At 42.0% G+C, this 22522-nt stretch overlaps 1 protein-coding gene across 1 annotated transcript in view; it reads right to left on the bottom strand.

Moving 5' to 3' along the window:
- The window catches only part of caln2 (calneuron 2), an 81440-nt gene extending 67061 nt beyond the window's left edge, over window positions 1–14379 (bottom strand). The window contains exon 1 of the mRNA XM_064351330.1: window positions 14256–14379. The gene's annotated coding sequence lies outside the window, so the exon portion shown is untranslated. The remainder of the gene's footprint in view (window positions 1–14255) is intronic.
- Window positions 14380–22522: the final 8143 nt, after the last annotated feature.

Below are 22522 nucleotides of genomic sequence, written 5' to 3'. Positions count from 1 at the left end.
TAGTTAGGAGGGTAATTACCATTTACATTTAACTGCTTCTCAAGGTGTCTCAGACTCAGAGATGGAAAGTCTCGGGGTCAGAATGTAAAAGTCCTGCGATGTGTTTCTTTCACCCATGAACTCAGCCAGCTGATTTCACTAGTTAGTTTCACTCCTTGCTGAAGAATTGTGCTGATAGCAAATCCACACGATTGGAACACTGGGGAGGACTTTAACTTTCTGAAACTGGATTTTCCACATCTGCTCAGACTTCATTAATTAAATGGATCATGGTTCTCACAGGTTTTACCACTGCATATACATGTATATCCAAGAAATGTTCTCCATATCCAGTAGGATATTCTACCTATCAGCTGTGGCCTTGACTGTTTACAGTGGCACCTCTCATGCTTGGTATGTGAAAGCATGGAAAAGCACACAGGAGAACACAGATTCTCTGGTTAGAGAGTGACAAAAGGCACATATATTGTTCGAACAAAATCAATACAGTTCAACAAAATCTAGCAGTTGAAACTATGTTAAATTGCAATAACCTTTGGGTACTAGGCTTGGCAGCTGTCTCTAGATGAATGTGACCTTATGGCATACAAAAAAAACATGAACAACATGCCTTAATGAATTGGCATTGCATTGTTTCTTTGGTATTACATTATGGCTTCACATTGCAGAGACACACTTATTTGAGAAAACATGTTTTGTGGTACAATAATAAAAGCTCTCTGAGAAAGCTTTCACTCGCTTGGTGCGCAAATCCAATAAAACCAAACCCTTTGGGGGGAGAAAACTCATAAAGATGGTGTATAGTTGAAAAATAAAATACAGAAATTCAAATGAAATGTAATATTATCTTTCAGCCACCTGCACTAAGTTTGCTGCTACATCTATTTTGGATCTTCAGCCCCGTTCCTTTGTATTAAGGCATTTCTATCATTTGAAATTATTTTATTTTATACCTGCAATCGAGATCCTCTGATATTACCTCTGATATTAGAAGAAACCCCAGTTTAAAACCCTTAAATTTGTTTGTGGGCTACAAAGCCCACAATTCTACAATTATATTTGCATTATAGTGGTTAAACACAAGACATCACTCCCTCTCTAAGAGATTTCCATCTCCTACTCATATAATCACAGCTACCTGCCTAAAGACTAAAGATGCAAATTAGATTATGTCTAACTCTGACACAGATATGCCAGAGTTTACTTTGCCAGACTATGTCCTGGCAAAGTAAACAAAATAAATTACATGTTGATTCTTAAGGGGTTCACAATGCTCATAAAAAATAAATATTTGAAGTAATCAAAGCAACTTGGCACAGTGGGCAATGTTATGCTGCATAACCATATATAAATCAGAAAAGATAACACAAAATAGTGCAATAATAGAAGAAGACACACCCACACACACCTACACACAGACACACACGCACACACACCTATATGTAAACATTTCTTCCTGGAATGAACCAAAACACACTACATTCACATACTGGGATTCACACCAATGCACTTTAAAATATACTTTGAAACTACAGAATAGCAGAAATTTAGCTGAACTCTGTAACTCAGCCCCAGCTCAGAAGCATGCATGTCATATAAAAACCACACTTCATCTGCTAAACACTGTTTCCTTGAGCATGTAGCGCTCACTGCTGGAGACCAAGCCTTTTTGCTGACTAATTCTCATTTAGGTGCAATGACCATGAGTGTAAATGAGGTTGTGCCATTATTATTAATGCAGACTTTCATTTATGGATTTGAGAGAGACAAATATCTATATTGTAATATAATGTTTTTGGTTGAGGCTAGTTCCCAACACATGTTCTTAAAGGGTCTATAAAATTTACATAAATTAGCATTGTGTGCGGTACGTGCAAAATATACAAAAAAACAGGATCATTACAACAGACTATTAAATTTTATAATGTTTTAAAAGATGTAGTTAAGAAGGAAATACCATAGTACTTAAACAATCCTCCCAAGAGTACTGATGTATCCTGATCCAACAATAGGACAAGAATTAATTTGATATTTCCACTGAACAGCTCTACAAAGAAGGATTTCACTAGTGTCTGCTGCCAGACATTTCTGGTATTCAGTCTTGCACTTTGCAGTTATTGATTTTATGATTTCTGCTTGCTTGGAAGCAGGATAATGGGATTGTTCTGAGCTTGAAGGGACAGGAGTTAACAGTAGATAGGAGTACTGGTCTACAGAGATGTGAAAGTGACATGGTCAGATGAGTCATCCTTCACCATATTCTCGACAACTGGGCAAGTGCATGGAGAGTTTGGACCAACGTGTTAGACAATGCTCTCCACCATCAACATCAAAACCGACCACTGAACTCTCAAATGTGCATTTGTCTTTGTAATGAGGGGTTTATGCACTGAAACCCTACTATAATATCCCTCTTTACGTAGTTGTTGATGGACTGTTCTTGCTTACAGTCTGATCATGTCCTGCATTGGCATAGTTGAGCAGTCTTTGTGACTGAAGCTCCTGCCATCTGTGCCCCAATAATTAACCTTCTTCTTTTCAACTGGGCCAGCATTTTTATGCATGCCACAGAGCATGATAGGATTTTAATTGCTTAATTGGATCATGCAGTACACCTGTATGGAAGCATCTGCATTCGTTATGTTGCTCCACTAATTTATTCAGGTTTTCCTTAAATTTGTCACCCGTCTGTATATATCAGATATTAATATTGTTGTTGGGTGATCACAGAAAGGTATAGCATGGCCATGCCCTGCAGTTAAGGCAAAAGAAAAAATGATAGTAGTAAAGAGGGCAGGAGGGAACTAAAGTTAAAAATTAATCACTCGCCATATCAAATGTGTCAAGGAACATGACTAGAGAACAAAAGTAAGTAATTTCCTCCTTCGTCCACTCAATTTGAGCCCGCAAAGGAGTCCGGGCAGTTTTTCTGTAGCCCTTGACAGATCAATAAAGAAACTAATCATATTGGCCGAGGAACTCTATTATGCTTCTAAGCATGAGAAGGGACCTTATTGGCTTTCCTGAAGACTGACATTATTTCCTCATTTACGTTAAGAAGCCAAGGTAAAAATATCGGTCACAATAGAGACCGTAATTACAATGACTAATAGCAAAGCAGCGTGACCCTCGAATGCATTGTGTTCAGGGTCCTGCACGGTGCTGAGGAGAGATCACGACACCCCCTTACATTGCGAGACATGCTGTTTAATAGAGGGCAGACACGGCTGACCGCATTCGCAGGGGCTGATTGGTACAGTAAAATTAATGGGGAGCCTTGTTGACCACAAAGAAAAACAGGCAGTAAATCAGGCGGGCCAAAGCGATGAGGCTGGTATAGGAGAAGCCGCATGTGAAGATGGATCCACGGTCCCGTTGCCTTCTGTTACTCCATCACAACTTCCCTTCTGTGCCACCACGACATCTGCCTCTGAATTCTGCTAGGGGGACATAACTCTGATGACAATGTGTGCGGGTGTCTGTATATGTGTACGTATGTGTATTTGCGCATTTACTTGTGTATGTGCGCATGTACGTTCTTTGCTTGGTGTATAGGTTTGGGGGACAGACTTGTCAACACTGCAAATTACCAGGTAGTAACTGCAAAAAATTGAGTACTCGGTTGACCTACCTGGTTAGACAGAGGAAAAATGAACAAATATATGTAAAAATAATAAAAGAAAAGAAAAAATAACAAACTCATTACCATGCCTCAGTTCTTTTGATGATACTTGTCCATGTCTGCTTTAGCCTTCAACTGTACTAAATCAAATCAAAAATCTAATATAGATAAAATCACACAATTTACAAAACATTTGTCACAATATATCACAATATGTCACAATGTTTGATAGTACATCCCAGTCTATAACCGACCGAGAAAAGTAAGCCTAGGATGACCGAGGCAAAGAAAAAGGCATACAGGAAGAAACCAAGAGCCAGAATGGAGAAGCCAGACTCTGTAGACTCAGACCCATCCTCTGCCCTGCATGGGGTGAGGGCTCACAGTGACCAACACGGTCGAAGTCGGTAAACAGGTGCGAGGGAACTGCAATTCACCTTCTGGTGCCACATTGGCAGAAAATAGGTCAATCACATTTTCAAAGAAATCAGATTGTGTCACCATTTCAGCCAAGAGTCATTTTGACCAAATGGCTACGACGAATGACGAATGCTGTCTGCTGTAAGCTTAAAGCTGACTTAGGCACAGACAGCTTTTGGTTGATGGCTGCTCAGATCACACAGCCTGTGGAGATGAATCATGTTCCAGTGGATATTGGAGGAGTTAGTTTAACCAGGGGGAGTCAGGTCCGAGGAAGACAGCCATCTTACTACTCCTTTGCAAGGAAAAAAAATCTGCAGTGGCACAAATACAACATTATTTGACATGTCACGTAAAATCATTTTTAGGTTCACACTGGAGCCATTATCAAAAATAAACAAGCCGGTAAGGGGGGGAAGGTTATAAAAAAACAACATAAAAGTCAATTATTTTCCTCTCAAGTCCATTTACATTTGTGGTAATTATAATCCCAGTGGAGGTTTGATGCTGATGGGTAGTTTAATTTCAGGGCGGCGTGAGCACACGCTGGGGAGCAGCAGTGACAGCCGAGCCGGCAGGCGCTAATGCGCGCATTAGCCTGCTGGAGGCCCACTGGAGCAAGGCGAGCCTCCGCTGCGGTCCCGCCGACCGCACACAGGAACAGGCAGAGCGCCCTCCCTCCCTCCCTCAATCGCCCTGTCTCCTTCCGCCAAATGAATGTGTGTCACATAGCGCTAACTGACCGCAGCTGCCTAATCTCCATTATGCATCGGCTGAGCCTATACAATTATTACACTATGATACTGGCAGACCTTATTAAGGCAATTGTGTGGAGTGTAGACACATTTCCTCTGGGCCAGTTTTAGCCCAGAGCTTGCCAGTGCAACCCTGGCTTGGGATCTGTTGGACTGAAGTATAATTGACAAAAGCGGCAATGAGACAGGCCTATGGTTCAGATCAAACATTCCAATTTGCTGAGAAACTCTCAGCCATTAATAAATAATATAAATAAAAATCCATCGATAATTAAATACACCCGATGAATGAATGCATGTAGTTGTGACAACCCTCCTCATGCAGTGGGATCAGCTCCTGGAAGAGCTTATGTTCAATCAATACCCATCACTTACCCTCCAATTTAACAGCAAAAAATATGTCTAATGGCCCACAAGGCAAACAACCCAAGTGCGGGCGTGAAGTGTTCCTGTCAACGACAGATGACACACGTGGAGTTTAGGCGCTAACAGCAGACGGCACGTGTAGGCAGGAAGGATGTATTAAACACTTGCTGCTTCAAAAAACTTTTGAGTCACAAACACATTTTCCCCCATCGTTTACATGTGAAAAATTCTGTGTAAAACAGAGGAAGAGATCGGAGAGGGCAAGTCTGCAGTACATGCAAAAAAAAATCCCGGAATGAATCGAAAACATAGCTTTAATAACTTTCATAATAAGGCAAGTTTCTTTTTTTGAGAGCAGTCTCTACGGAAAGTCTATGGCGGTTTGCAAGGAAAGCACACTGGCTGGTCTCCCAGAAACCTCATCACTTTGTCCCCTTCCAGCGAGGATACCAAACCATTCAAACCTTTCACCACGGCAACAAAAGGCACAATCCTAAACCACGTTACGGCTACGTTGTTTGCCAAAGTCTGAACCTGAGCACATTGGTCTTTATTGTTTTTTTTTCATTCAGAGAAAAACTCTCAAAGTCACCCTCTATACGGGCATCTGATAATGCAGTGTTCTTGAGGAAGACTTTCATTTGCTACTAATGACAGAATTCTAAGTGTATTAGCTGGTAATGACACAGTAGAAAGTTTTGCTTTCATCTAGTCTCCTATCAGAATTCACTAATAGGTTTTTGCTGCTACATTTCCCCTCAAACCAGTGGCCCATGTGCTTCTCTCTGGGACTCTTTCACCCTTACACATCCAACCCCTAGGTGGCAGTACTGAGTTCTGCCAGGTGAGTCACCACAGTTTCTATCTCGCTCTAAAAAGCAGTCGGAAAAGCAGGCGACTCTAATATAAATCAGCGGTTCTGCATGCGATCGCCCGTCACGGTCCCTGTGTTTAGGAGCACGCCGTGTAAATCATGGGCATTAGCGTGACCCAATACTGACTGTGCAGCCGTACCGGGCGACCATACATTCCGCGCGCGCCTCGCACGCCTCTGAAGGTTTCGGAATTTGTTCCTTTTCAACAGCGGAACGAGACGTTCGCTTCTGGAGATGAAACGCCCTTCGTGGGCCTCCTTTTCTCCGACGACAGCAGAGGTCACCTGTTTCGCAGCGGCAGGCACGTTCGTCGCATGCCTGCTGAGACAACGCGGAAGCCGCGGTTGGTGAAAACTGCATGACGTCACCACGCTCCCTTGGTCAGGAGTGAGACGTGTGCCTAATTGGTGTATTGTGTGATGCGTGTACTCAGTTATTTAGTGCTTCTCCTCTGCTGTGACTCCGGAGGGTGTATTTTTGTCTCTTTTTTTGCCGCAGTTACAAAGCACTGCACATATTCAGCCAAGACACTGCAGAACTGACATCATATCCCCCCAGGATAGAGACCGGCCGTCGTTGACACAGTCAATAACTGCAGCATTTGGAAGAGAGTGCAGGAGTGGATCCAGATCCCCAAATGCTCTCTAACCCCTCATTCTCCATTAGCTTTATAGTGGCACATTCAAACCACATAAAACCAGTATTCAAATGTGAAAAATCTGTCTCACTCCAACTGAGCCAGACCAGTACCATACAAGTCAAATGTGACAAATCTGTCTCAGACTGTGATGACCTGGTGTCACTCAAATAAAAACCTGTCTTACTCATACTGAAACTTGACCAATCCACTGCTTCAAACCAGTCTTCCTCAATCAATGTCAAACCAGTCCCACTGAAATCAAATAAGTCCAACTTCAATTACTCTGATAAAATGCCCCAGACTTATCTTACTCAAACAATATCAAAGAGGCTCTGTTCAAACATGCCAAACCTATCTTGTTAAATCTGTGTCAAACTAGGATTATTCACATCAAATGCACAAAATTTATATCCCTTTTTCAAGTGCTCTCAAACTTACTGATGAAAATGCATCAGCTTCACCTCACTACAAAGAGAATCAATTGAAAAAATATCAATTTTACCCAAGCAGAAGCAAAACTTCTGTACACAGTCTTCCCAACTAGGAAGGCACAAATGGTTTACCATGGGCCTTATTTTCAGTCCACTGAGGCTCACCCTTCCCTGTCCAGTAGCTCTAGTCTATACATGCACTACAAAGCCAGTGGATACTGTATACTTCTTACCAGGGGATACATATTATTAATAATGGAAAATTCCATTTGAAAAAGAGAAAATGCAGAACTACCCGCAGAACATGCTTCAAAGACAATGCAGAGCTATATATAGCCTATATGATTTTAATCACCAAACATCAGCCTCTTTCCCAATGCCCTTCTGTTTCGTGTAAATGTGGTCTCAGTACACTAAGCAAAACAGATTTTGTGTGTAAGTAGGAAGGAAACAGACAAAATTAGAGATTTAGCTTGGAGCTGTAGTAGGTGAGCTGCATCATAAATAAGGTATATTCTTCGCCACAAGAGAGCATAATGATTCTTAGAAGTGATTAATTTTGCAGTGTTGAGGGAACTATGGCATAATTAATCATCATTTTAAAAATGACTGAAGCAGATTTTGTCCTGCCACATTTCATTAATGCGGCAGGACAGAGGGTGGGCTGTCTTAGACACAAAGGCTTATTTTATGCAGGGGCTTCACTTTCAGAGTGAAATCAAAATGTAATACTAGCGTGGGGGCCAAATGTGCCCCCCCATAGGCATACTCTCGGCCCTTTGTCACTGAGAAGAAAGAACAGCACTATTATGATGCCCCAAAGATTGTGCCCATGTCCATGTCCAGATCTGCACAACATAAGCAGCTCCAGAATCCAAACAAATAATTTCAAAGTAGATGTAAATAAAATTACACAGAGTGCCAGGTCATAATGAAAGAGTTTATATGTGTTATAAATGGGCTTCCTCTCAGAGCTGATTAAACACTGCACATTTTACTATTACTGATACATTTTAATATACATTTAATAATCAAACTATTAATAAGGAGGAGTTATAGTAAGTTACCGCATACATAGTGAAAAAAATTTGGGCATTAAAAGGGTCTGTTTTCAGTATCAAATTGTGGTATACTGAACTTAATGTTATTTGGTAACTTGGGTTTGTCATAGCTTGAAAGAGATGAGCTATGGCATTTTGAGACTGGGTCACAACTAAGAAAGAGTCGTTGAACAGATGTGGCGGTGTTCCGCCTCCGAGTAAATACATCAACCTAATTTAAATGAAAATGTAAATTGTGTATTTTGAAGTGAGGGCAGGGCCAGCCATGGTCACTGGACTGCAAAGCAAAGCAAGAAATACAGATTATAGATTTGCTTAGAGAAAAGCAGGAAACAGCAAGGACTAAAGGCGAAAAATTAACATTCAATTCTCAGCCTCAGAAAAAGACTCAATAAGCTCCCTATGACATGGAGATGATGCTCTTTGGATTCCAGATTGTGTACTGTATATAGCATCGACCTGTCAGGGAGAGGTGGAATTCACTGTTGACTTGTACTGGGCATGTCTTGAAAAAGGCATGTTGAACTGGAAGGGATGAGGGGACGGTGTGCTAACCGGCAGTGCAGCAGGGCCAGTGCACATCACAAGACAGGAAAATGACATTTCCACACTCAAGGAAACCTCACTGAAAAAAAAGACCTAAAAGTCCTGAGAATGGTAAATTATAAATATCTCGCTTTTGCTTCCGGGTTCAGAATTGTATACCTTTTTTATGTTGCTTGCCTTTAAAATGTTAGATGCCATTGCTGATGAACACAATCAAGCAATGTCCTAAGAGTTTACCGGCTTTATGGCTCAAAAGTTATCCTTTTGTCTGAAGGACCAATTCGCTGTTCTCCAGGAGCATGATTTTAACAGTGACTGATTTGAAGTCAGTGCATTCAGTTGAATAAAACATATAATTATATATATTATATATACATTAATGCAATTTATTAATTTAAATCAATGAAAACTACACCCCTGGATACCAAGAACAGTCAACATCCCCAAGGCAGAATAGGAGACCCAGCTATCCCATCACATATTGCCTGACTGTTTACAATGTGTATGACATATTCCTAATTTACCATTCTCTCCATTTTTTTCTTATGTTGTATACCAGCAGCAATTTCCTGTGTATTATTTTGTAGTGTGAATGGTGCGTTGTGTTACATTGTGATGTGGAGGGAGTACAGTGCCTTGCATTAGGAGTGACAATAGTGGTTTACAATGGTTGAGTAGGAAGAAGTTTAAGTGGTCATCACACAGTTTGAGACTAAATACAACTCAAAGTGCCAAAGGTAAATTGGACTCTGGTTCCTTGTACAGCTGAACGTTCTCCGGGAAAGCAAGGAAGACAGAATGACAACCAACAGTGATTTAATCAGTGCTACAAATGGCTCACTCACCAGTGAAAGACTAGCCTAATGAGAGAGAGAGAGTGTGTGTGTGTGTACACAAGCATGTATTCTCACACACACACACACAGCCACACACATGCATACACGCAAACACACACACACACACGCACACGCACACACACGTGACTGTTAATGCAGGCAATTCTGATGCAGGCACTTCTGCCAGCCTGCCCCAGCTGCTCTGGTGTACCACGGGCATGCATCCACATGAGTCACAGCAGAGCTGGCAGGGAGAGAGAGAGCGTGGAGCCAAGTCCAGCATCCAGACGTACGTACAACACAGGGGCGCAGTCATCTCACACTTCACACGCGCCATCAGTGCCAGCTAGAATACAGCTTTGGAGACACAGCGCCGTATAGGCTCATTAAAGCTTGTGTGGTCCCCTACATACTGCCACTCATAATTATGCACACAATACCTCACAGTGTAGAACAATAAAGAGCTCTTCTGAGTGAACTAAGGCATTGCCCACAAAGTGAAATAACCTTTTGAGTGAGAATGCACAGTTAGCACCAACAGTATTCAGATGAAGCACAACCAATGTTAAATGGTCAGCCACCGTGCTCTGCTTCAGGCACAAACAAACACAAATCAATATGAAAGCCAGCACTGGTATTAACAGGCTTCTTTTAACAAAGAACCGTAAAGAATCCATTCATAGAAAAGGGGCATTAAGAGATTAAAAAAGATTGTTTTAAGCAAAGGGACATTAACCAGGTTTAATTAGAATTTTCTCCTTCTTGTAATTGAACATATTGTAATGCACAAAATATTTTCTCAAGAATCTTATTGTTATGGGAGAAATGGTTTCATAGTAAAAAGCTTTAACTATAACCACATTTTTAACCACATTTCTGACCAAAGGTCAATAAAACATGATTCCAAATTTCACTCTGTTACTATAAATAAATGATGACCACCTGCCCTGTATGTCCTTCAAGACGGAGAGGATAATGATTGCTGAATGAAAGCAATTAAACTCTGTGAAGTTCCAGTCCTCCAGCTTCACATCCACCACCTGACAGCCATAGTCATGCCTCCCCAAATTAAATTAGATACCATTCAGGCATAATCAATTGTTCTGGAATGGTCCTGCAGTAGATAGGATCCAAGCCACGAACATTCCATTTTCCAAGACCAGAGGGACAACAGCACAATGACAGATGAAAAAGAGACAGAACAGAAAGCTTTGAAAGCTGTGTTGCCTTGCCATGGGGACCAAACCAACAAGAAACTGTGAGGGGTCCAATGATGGTTCAGGTTTGTAGTGTTCAAGTCCAGTTGTCAGACGTGATCATTTCACTGATCACCATTGAATAGGATGACCCCCCCCCCTAGCTGGTTCAGTGCGAGTCCCTGATCACATGGGGACTATGACAATGACCCTAGGAGTGAGCGTCATGTATTTCTATTCATTTTCCATAAGATTTAGGGCCCGTGCTAAACTCCCCGATGAGCAGGGGAAAACTGAGCCAAGGACATTAAATTTAGTATTCTTTCGGCTCCCCCATGTCTTGACAAGTTATCTGCGCTTAATAAAATTTCCATTAGCGCAAACAACTCCATCGTTCTTCGCTAAATTGTCGCAGTCGAGTTTCTTCTCTTTACACTTTCACTCAACCAAGGAAACCAAAAATCAATTGGCCGCATAAAAATAAATAAATATATTTTTTCGGAACGCCGCCTCATTCCCGCAAGTGGATAATGAGCTGAGGAGATTTGAAAGGAATCAATGCGCGACTTTCCCATTCCGCGCGGTGCCGGCTCCGTGAGCTGCAGCCGATTTCCACGGAAGATAAGTTCCCGTCGTGCGGGATGGATGGTCCCCCAGGTCTTATCAGCCGGCACCGTAGAGTAATGATTACCCGCGAAACACGCCAGCATAAACCAGCGGCGCACTGATTGCGTGCCTCGTGGCTCTGAATCTGCCATCATGTTCAATCTCTGAAAATAAACTCTGCCATGTTAGCATCATCATTCCGTTTTTAGAGGGAGAGACTCACGCCTGGAAAAAACCGCTGGGAATATGCAAAGTGACGGAAGGGACAGGGAGGTTTGGTGAACATTCACCATGCATCCATTACAATTTCCCTACCGCTTCACCCCACTACCTCATCCCCAACATTCTCAAAAATACCAAAACAAACAAACACACACACACACACACTACTCATTGTACACACACCCCAACACCTGACCATCTTTTCATGGTTGAATCTCCTTTCGTGAGCCACTGTTCCATGGTTAATTCAAAACTCTTTTATAGTTCAATCATTCCGTCACGTCCAACCGTCATGTCAGCTCAACCACACATGCAACATACTTAATTATGCTGGAATGGCCCCGGCACTGATCTCTGCCAGCAGTGTTCTGTGTTCCTGAGGGGACGGGGATGGGGTGGAGGGGTGGAGCACGTGGGCACTGTGGATGGGGAAGGTCTTGGCCTGGGACCTCTACGGTGTTGTGGGGGGGGGTGTTCATTGGGTGCTCGTAGGGTAGCTCATTGATATAGAATATGGAAGTAGCAGGTTGCAGGTTCTATTTACAGGTGAGGCACTGCCATTTTACCTTTCAGCAAAGGTACTTAACCTGAAGTGCTTCAGTAAATGTCCAGCTGTATAAAATGACTGTAAAGTGTGACCCATGGACCTCAATCTGGACATTCATCCATTTAGCATCTGCGTGCATTCACAAGCAGTTTGTCAGACAGATCACAGTGTCTGTTCTGGTAATTCCGCATCTGTGAATCGGATACGAAACATTTATCTTGGCTTGCGAAAATGGCACTGGGATAATAGAACTGTGTTCACAGCCTTCTGAGGGATTATGTTCTTATGGCTGTGCAAGGCTTACTATAGACATCCAACTTTTTGGTCAGGCAGCATTTTAGTGCAGGGTAAATGCTGTTTTAAAGGAAGAGAAATGTCCGAAAGGACCCACTCAGCACAAACACAATTGTTTTAAAAGTGTGTGTGTGTGAACTCTAATGTATAGGGGGTGCCAACACCAAACCCCATGGAGGATGCTGTTGAGATTAATTTCTGGGAAGACTTGGCCGAGGAATGTTGCCAGTATCTCATTCTCTTCTCTGAACTGACTTCCACAGTTCCTCCCTCCCGTCCTCCCTCGCTCTCTCTCTCTCTCTCTCTCACTCATTTCATGTTTTTCTCTATTGTTTTTTGCTAACCTCACCTCAAACTGTGCTCTCTTGTTAACATTGGTCAAATAGAAACATTTCCTTTCTCTTGTTCAGATTTCTGCATCCACGCTGTGATTTGTAAATGGTGGACATAAAAGATGTCCGTAGAATGGTAGAAAAATAAAATAATTATTTGTGTTCTGCTCTAAAAGTAAGAAAAAGAATTTGAGAAAATGAAGGAAAAAACTCCGAGCCCAAAGTGTCCTGTTAGACAGAAAGTGCCTGCTGTCTGCTGTCAAAGTCTTCCTGAACGAAGCCCCAGAGACCACACCCGCCGTAGCCTATTATCCCCTGGTACCAATACAGTCTGTGGGCAATAATGAGCCAGCCACTTTACAATCTATACTTGCCTGCTGGCAGCAATTTAACCCACCCCCCTCTACCCCGGCTCACATCTGTGGGACTACCAATGCTTCTCCTATCTCCGGTTCAAAAGTTTGTTGTTGCTTAACTATTTCAACTGTTTGTCCTTCAACCAGGAGGTAAAACGGAATTTTGCTAGGGGTACAGTTTTTCAGGTAAGAAAAGTTACGGGCCTGCCTGATTGTGAGAGTTCTTCCAGCAGCTGGCAGCTGCTCCTGGGGCCCTGGCTCTGCCCTGCCCTCACCCCCTTATGCTGGAATGGCCCTTCCCCCTCTGGATGGCAGAATCACTGGCTGTTTACTGCAGCATCTAAAAACTCACCTTTTCAAACTACATCTCAATGTTTCTATGTAATTTTTACAAAAAGTAACCATTTTCTCTTGTAGGTCTCGTAGGGCTGGTGGCACTTACATAACTGGAACTTTGTGTGTCTATTGCTCATCAGATGAAATGCACTTTTAAAGTCGCTTTGGCTAAAAGTGTCTGCTAAATCCTGAAATTCTGCAAATTGTCAGTTGGGGAGGGGGCACTTTGCCATTAGTTTCTAGCAAATAATTAATGCGCCGTCGCTTTTTTGGCCTGTTCTGAAGGTTAACATAACTAATGTGGTCTTGAGGGACACAGAGGAGGAGCAGCTTGAGGACTGTGACCTGCGCCTTAACTTATGAGCACCATCAAGCCTGTCCAGATCCTTCAGAAATCCATTCAAGACAGCTTGAATGGTCAGATCCAGTGTTGGCTACTGTATGAATCAGTGCCACTAACAATGAGCTCCATCTCCACCCCTCACATACTGGCTGTTGTCCAAGTAAATCATTTAATTATCGTTATTGTACCCAATGTTGCTTTTCACCTCACCCTCTTCCTCCCCTTCCCCCAAACAAAATGAAGTGCACACACAAATATACACACACAAATTCACAGATTAAGGAGAGTTACACTCTAGTCAATGGGATAACAATAGTTATTTGAATTGTAATCCTTACTGAACCACTACTAATAGTGATAAAATAATCATAACATTAATAATAATGATGGCAGTTAACTACATTTGCATAGTGCTTTGTATTCTTGATAAAAACCAAACTTAAAGCACTTACAGTGGAGGAGGTAACTCACCTTTTGCTTCACCACTGTGCACGAAATTGCCTGACTGGGTGATGCATTGTAACCCTTTGAGAGTGAGCTCTCAGCAATCATCATCTAAGGTTCAGGGGAAGGGACTGAAAAAAAACAAGCATTGCACAAATTCTAAAAATTCAAATTTTAAAAAGGGCACAAATGACACAGGTCATGACTGTGCATCTGTTCAAGACTGGGCACATGGTCAAATAATATCTTTACAACATACACACAATTACAACACACACAAACCCATACACACACATATAGCATGCACAGGTAGACACTTATGAACATATTCATGCACACATGCACACAGACAAACAGCTGGCATGGGAAGAATGGATCCATCACTGACACTTTGATAGATCAGATTTAGTGCCGGGGAACATTTCCTGCTGTTTCTCCTAGTTACATGATTGACTCGCATTCTGAAAAGCAGAGACATCCCAACTGCAACAATGTAGGCCAAACTGATGAGCAAGTAAAAACATTAACTTTTTAGAGAACAATCGGATCAGAGACATGCAAAAACACTTTAAACCAAAGCATTATATTTACTTGAATAGCCTTTTGGCAGTTGGGGCATAGTAACATGACACAAGCAGCGCAAGCTGAAGTTATGACTGCATTAAACAGAGTAATGTTTCCCTATATTGTGGCAGTAAAACAGACTGTTCAGACAGTCTGTACATTGACTTCTTCATGTATAATAAAAAGCACTAAAAAGCAGCACACACACACTTATAGAGACAGGCAAGAGCATGTATGTATACATGTACATATACAAAGACATAAACACACACACGCACATGCACACACACACACACACACAAAAATGAAAAAACCATTTCTGTTCTTTGAACAAGGGCAGACCTGGCTATGTCCTGAAGGTGACACAGCCTCATCATAAATTCCAGGGTGAAAACCCATTACGGAGCACAGTCCTGTTTTTCCTCGACAGTCAGGAGCAGTATACTTTTATTCAGTCATATTTCTTTAGCTCTTTTATGGCTTTTATTACAGCCCAGAGGGACCTGTGTAAATTCTCAAGCTCTTGCAGTCCATCAAAGTGGGCGATTATTGTTGCTAGGTAACAGTATGTCATAGTTTAAAACTGCAGTGTTTCAAGAGCCCTTGCTTTGAATGACAATGCATGTTGTTCCCTCTAGATCAAACTCATGGTTCCTGGTTGTTATAGGTAATGTGATTATGTAAAACATTGCATCTTAGAGAAATCATGTTCTCTTCTTAGAAGAGAACAATCAGCTAAAGCTGCAGATAGGAGAGGGAGAGTGGGGGCATGGCTCCGGGGGGAATTAGAGCAGACTCCAATTAGTGACTGTTAAATTAAAAAAAAACCCAAGTAAAAAGATGAAACTATTTCAAATTCACAAGGACATTATGACTATTTTCCCACCTGGCTACAGAGTGTCTATTAATACATACATTTATGTGCATATCATTTTGTGGACAAGGCACATCCTGCCAGTGAGAGAAACTACAGCAAGAAAGTAAGTTATTATATAAGAACAAAACTGCCTGAAGGGACTTCTTCAAGCTGCCCTCAAATACTTAATATGCATATATAAGTGGCCATCTTCTGACGCAAACTGAAGACCAGCCTCTTCAGACCTCGTCTTGGCGCTCTTCCCATTCCCATCCCTAGCATTCTATTCTTATGTAATTACCTTAGGACTGATATTGTTGCATGTCTTCTTGTTTTAGATGATGTGAGCTGCATGAATCTATTTTTTGTGTTATGGTTTTAGACTGGAAAAATTATATGCTATATAATTTTTCCAGTCTAAAACCATTGAAGCTCTTCTGGTGGCTTGTGGTGGCCCAACACCTTACTAAGACACTTAGTAAGGTGTTGGGCCACCACAAGCCGCCAGAAGAGCTTCAATGCACCTTGGCATAGACTCTACAAGTCTCTGCAACCCCACTGAAGGGATCAAAAACCATTCTTCCAAAAGATATTCCCTCATTTGACATATTGATGATGGTGTTGGAGAGCGCTGTCTGACACATCAGTCCAAAATCTCCCATAGGTGTCAATTGGGTTGAGATCTGGTGCCTGTGAAGGCCATAGCTTATGATTCACTTCATTTTCATACTCATTAAATTATTCAGAAACCCCTGTGCCCTGTGGATGGGGGCATGGTCATCCTGGAAGAGACCACTCCCATCAGGATAGAAATGTTTCATCATAAGACAAAGGTGATCACTCAGAATAACTTTGTATTGATTTGCAATGGCCCTTCCCACTAAGGGGGCAAATGGACCCAAACCATGCCAGGAAAATGCCCCCCACAGCATTATAGTTTGTACTTTGGTTTGTTATTCAATAAATGCGCATAAATTCAGAATTCTTCCATACCTACATTTTTTTTAAACCACAGATGGCCTAATACTTTTAGTACTAATACATACATGAAGGACATACAAGAGTGGTTCTTCAGCTTATTAAACAAATAACAACAGCATGCTTTTGATCATGTACAAAAATGCAATACAGGTCTAGGGCTATCATGGCTATAAGACGAAACCTAAGTGACTTTGAATGAGGGGTGATTGTTGCGGCACATTAGGTAGGAACTTCAATGAAAAAGACAGCTCAGCTTGCAGTTGGAACAGCCAAGGGTGATGTCGACCTGAAACTCTGAGAGAAAGAAAATCAAGAAGGGGAACTGTGGTTGGAAGTGTGCACTCACAGATTGCAATGTTGGTGCATTTGTTTCAGTCGTAAGGCCAAACCGTTCAAAGACAACTGTACGGACAAGGATACCATTGTTGGGTCGCAGTACACAAACCATTCATTGCACCTGCATATGCATGTTTTCAAGTACAGAAATGCACAGAGCACAGTCAATGGATGTTGAGCATGGGGGAAATGCGATACGGTCAGATGAATCATCCTTCAATAGGTACTCAACAAAAGGACAAGTGCACATGAAGTAGCATAAAAGCCTGAGTGCATGATTCCAAGAGTGAAGAGCTCCAGTGGCTCCATAATGTGGACTGTACTGCCCCAAGGTCAAGGCGGATCACCACTTATTGATTCTGAGTGATCACCTCCACCCCTTATTGCATTATTTCTTTCCTACCTGAGGGGGCGAGAGGGGAAAAAAATAGTGTCTTTCACCATGACAATGCTCCTATTCACAGAACATGTGCGGACACCCAGTGGTTTTATAACCATGAAAATGGTATTATCCATATGCCATGGCCTTCTCAGTCCCCAGATCTGGATCCAATTGAGATTTAGATTCTGGAACAATGTTTAAGACAGCATTTGCCACCTTCATTAACAAGGCATGAGTTCATTCACTTTCTTGTGGAATCTGCCTTGCCAGATAAACTGTTCTGGTACGTGTTGGCCCAACACCCTGTTAAGTGACTTCATATAGTTTTTCCACCTCTTCTGACCATGACTATATATAGCATATAGGGTACAGTAAAAAGCCTCCTAACTTCACAAACAAGTTCTAAATGAATAAGCCAAAAATACTGGCTGTTTAAACAAGGGTAAACACTACTTCGCCTGAACTAGGCTACTTCTAATTTATTAAAACGCAATCCCACATTCTACAACAAACAGACATGGCAGCTCATCTGCTACGCCACAGAACCCCAGGGATGCATATATACACAATTAGCATCGCACGGATTGTCCTGGTTTATCGCTTTTATGTCTATAATCATGGTGCAATTACTGCAACCTCAGCCGCCCAAGCTCTGAACAATAAGCAGGACTGTTCTGCCCTTTTTATTGGCCTTTCCAAGGCCTTTGATACAGCTGACCGTTTCATCTCAATTGATACACTACATGGCCAAAAATATGTGGATATCCAAAAGTATGGGCATTAATGTAGTGTTATACAATGGCTTAGCTGAATACTCAGTTCTGATTGGTTCAAGGGTGGGCATTAATTCTCAGTATTAATTCTCAAGGGACACCTTGGCCTTTTCATAGTTCTAAAATCAATGTTACAAAATCCAGCATTCTAAAGCAGTTAAAACACCAACATTATTCTTTCGATTTTGAATTGCTGTTACATCCCCTCCCCTTTTCAATGTCCAATTTCACAACTGATGGCAACCTTGAATCACATTTCTAGTTACTGTTGCTAGCTTTATTTAGGGTTGCCAACTAACCCGCAAAATATGGAATCGTCCCTTATTTGGACAGTAAAACCATTTCTATATAAAGCACTTTGTAAAGCACTTTGAGCTGCATTCTGTGCATGAAAGGTGCAATATAAATAAAGTTAATTAATTAATCCATTCATTCATTCATTCATTCATTCATATATGGACCTTGCTGCATGCCTGGGCATTGTCATGATGAAACAGGAAAGGGCCTTCCCAAAACTGTTGGGGAAGCACAGAATCGTATAGAATGTCATTGTATGCTGTAGCATTAAGATTCTCTTTCACTGGATCTAAGGGGCCTAGCCCAAACCATGAAAAAAAGCCCCAGACTAAGTTGTGTCCATATAGTTTTTCGTCATATAGTGAGGATTAAATGGGCAGTTCACACACAGAAATCTATCCATCCAGATAAAGAGTTTGACGAGTTTTCTAGATATCTGCAGCTTAAAGGGGAATTGCACTTTATAACACTTTCTGCTTCTCATGACTGATATTGTCCTTTTAATGAATGTGTCGCCCCTCATTTTTCGATTAGTTATTTCATTTTAAATGTCTAGCGTTAGAAACAAAGACCTATTTTTTAGCGCAAGTCCACATAGTAGTACGGTTTCTGGTTTTTTCTCCTTCTTCGATTTCGTTTCGCGGCAAAATCGAGAAGAAGCTAAGCAAAACATTCCGTTAACTTAGCGATGAAATCGAACAAACTAACGTCTGCTAGCTTTTGTTTGATGCGATATCGGTGTAATAATGAGGTGCATTGTACCCGGTTGCTATAATGCCCCGTTAAACTTGACTTGAAAGCACATTTTCATAGTTTTTCACGCGACGCAACTTTGTGCCAGACATGGCTGATTGTAATCAGACACCCCAATATAACAGCCGAAGAAGTTCGCAAACGAGAACTAAGGGTATGCAGCGACCACGTTGAAGGCACGGACTACCATGGTGACCGTCTGAAGCCTGGAGCTGTACCCACCGTTTTTCCATCGTTGGTCGAACCGCTCGAGGTAGGTACTATTTGGGCTGGCTAATGCTATTGCATCTGTCTGTGATACATAGGATGTCTACCACCAGTTGCCGTTGTCCTGGGAATAGCCTGTGGTTCCTCAATCTCGGCCCGCTCCTCACTCACTCTCGCTCTCGCACGATCAGCCTGTAAATTAGCCAGCTCTACTTCTGTGTATTCCGGCTCGAATCGATAGGGCACAACAATCCAATGATCAAAAACAAAATCTCCTTCGTCCTCATACATTTTCGGTTTCGCTAGCTAGTAGTCATACAACACTATTTCTACGAATAACCTAATGTTATTGTCTGCAGGTATGCCCACATCAAAAGTCGTGCAATGATATGCATCCTCGAGTTTGACACTAAACTGCCTGGGTCTATTTCCTGCATTTGTAAAGCATAACAGCATAAAATATTAACATAATGAAATAACTAATCGAAAAATGAAGAGCGACACATTAGAAGGACAATATCAGTCATGGGAAGCAGAAGTGTTATGAAGTGCAATTCCCCTTTAATCTGCTACAACAGATCTCAACGGTGCCAGAGTCTGGCACTCAAAGTGCCAAAACACTACTTTCAAAAAAGTCAGCAACAAATATAATGACATGGTTACTCACGAACATCCACAGACCTTGTTTGTCTACTTGCTTAATTAATGTATTGTATTTAATTAACAAGATTTTACAACATTAAAAAAAATCTAAATCTAATTACATTACCATTATGCAAACTAGGGATTATTAGCAGTGGAGTATGTGTTACAAAGCATATGGCTCAGGATGCAGAATGGCCTACGTATCTTTGCCTCCTTCCGAAATTTATGAAAATGTGTTTTCGGCATTTATTATTTAAAAAACTATTTCACTGGAAAAGCAGCGAAATATGTAAGAATACAGTATTTTGTCAAAAAAATCATAAATTAGAGTTTTTCCCCACACAGCTGAATGAGAAATCACCTTTATTCAACAACCAAGGTGAAACAAATGAATGTGTTTTTAGACCTTTTTGATAAAAAAAATCTCATGACCAAAAAGTGAAAAAATGCACACATCCTCAATTTGTGCTGTTTTTCACAGATGGATAAGACATTGTCTTCAATTAACAACCAAGGTGAAATTAATGCACTACAAATTTTCAATGAGAAAAGACCTCCCTCTCATCGATACTGTTAAACTGTAATTACTGGAACAATGTCCTTGGGGTGCTTCCCAGTAAATTACATGATACAGTGGTTGCCTCCGGGAATGACCACACAAGAATATGAATCACAACAGCATATTGATCTCAGTCCTGAGTCAGGGTTTGATACCTGGCTTCTCACTGACATCATTAAGAGCTAGTTCTTATTCTCCTTTAGGGTTTAGCCCTCAATTTCAGAGGAACAGGGAAACAAAGGCACATGTTTCAGCCAAGGGCTCTTCAATTGAAGAGGCGTGCACCTGTCAAATTCAACCTGCAGGCAGATGACAACTGTCAAGATGCTGCCGTCTCATGATATATCAAAAACATTCCAGTAAACAAAAATAAAAACATAACATTTCCTTCAGTATGAAGCAGCAACGGAGGGGGGGGGGGGGGGGCAGAGAGTTCAAGACAAGTAATTAATCTGCCTCAGAGCTTCTAGCTACTGCACTACCAGCCGCACCACCAGCATGAATGGATGTAATCATGGGATCTTTTCCTTAAGAAATGAGTTTGCATCCTTCACCAAGGAGTGCATTTTGCTGGTCCAAGCTGCTGGTGCAGCAGGTGTGAGACATCAGTGGCTGAACATGGCAGGAGGTGAAACATCAGCAGGTGGAATCTTTTTTTAGCCGACGAGGAGCTGCCCATCAATCGCGGGGCCTCAGCGAGAGCAGTGTGGGGTGGAGTGGGGTGGGGTGGGGTGCGGCAGAATGCAGGGGGTATGGGAGGGATGGCGAAGGGGGCTAGGAGATGCATTTCTCTGGCAGGGTGGTTCTGGAAGGATTTAGAGGGCAGCTACAGAATAATGGAGAATGGGCTTGAGCGCAACCGTGTGTGAGAGAAGTGTGTGTTATCTGCTAGAGGAACAGTGGTGTCTACACTCACACACACACACACGCACGTCCCACACACATACACACGTATGAGGACCCATTGACATGGCATGTAACTACAGACACAAGCACAAATTTACACATGCTTGTCTACACAAAACATTACATATGCAAATAAAACATTTGTATACATAAATCTACACTGTGACATGCACAAGCCCATGCACAAATGCAGACAAACATGCTATACTTCACTATACAAACAGACACAGACACACGCATACAAAATACATAGGCACGCATATGTACAAAACAGCCGCAAACAAAACTAGACACATTCATGCCCACACCTGCAATCACATGCATGGGTGCCCAAATGTCTCAGAGCAGAAGCTCAAGCACAAATAAACCAGACCATCACAAAAAAACGAGCTGAGGCTAATGCCTTCTGACAGAAATCGAAAATGGCGAAAAATTAGAGCTTGTCAACTAAAACTGAGAAATGAGGAGAAAGTTTTCAAGGAGAAGCGGGGGAGGGAGGGAAGGAGAGAGAAAGAGAGAGGAGTGGCTGCTGCTGGTGCTGAAGGCACTGCATGATTCATTAGAGCATGAGGAAAGAGAGAGAGAGGAACCAAGGACACACTTAGTATGGAGAGGAGCTTTTACATGGCACTTTACAAGAGGGAGCAAAAGTTACAGCCCACTGGCATATGGAGGGCAGTGCTTTCAATACTGCACACAACAACGTTGCTGGGAATACAAGGAAAAGCCATCGCTGTGGTCAGGAAGTCCTGTTCCTGTTATTGTGCATTCTACAGGTTAAGGCTGTCTGAAAACCTACCCACTCCCTCCCCTAACTCACAGCTCTTCGCCCCCTCCCCCCGAGAGGGAAGTTTCAATTCTCAGTCCTAATCAGTGTCTGTGATCTGAACAGATGAGGCAGAGCAAACAACAAATATTTACAAACCAGACAAATCTTTCCTCTCCCCTGCTTACGTTTGCCTAATTCTGCTGTTTGGAATTTTGTTTAAGCGCCACAGATCTTCTGCGACTGTTCCCCCATGCACACACGCACAC

This window comes from Anguilla rostrata, chromosome 9, assembly GCF_018555375.3.
Source record: "Anguilla rostrata isolate EN2019 chromosome 9, ASM1855537v3, whole genome shotgun sequence".
In the NCBI taxonomy this organism is placed as follows: domain Eukaryota; kingdom Metazoa; phylum Chordata; class Actinopteri; order Anguilliformes; family Anguillidae; genus Anguilla; species Anguilla rostrata.
Note: the sequence above shows the minus strand (reverse complement) of the source record. Positions and strands in the feature narration are given on the sequence as shown.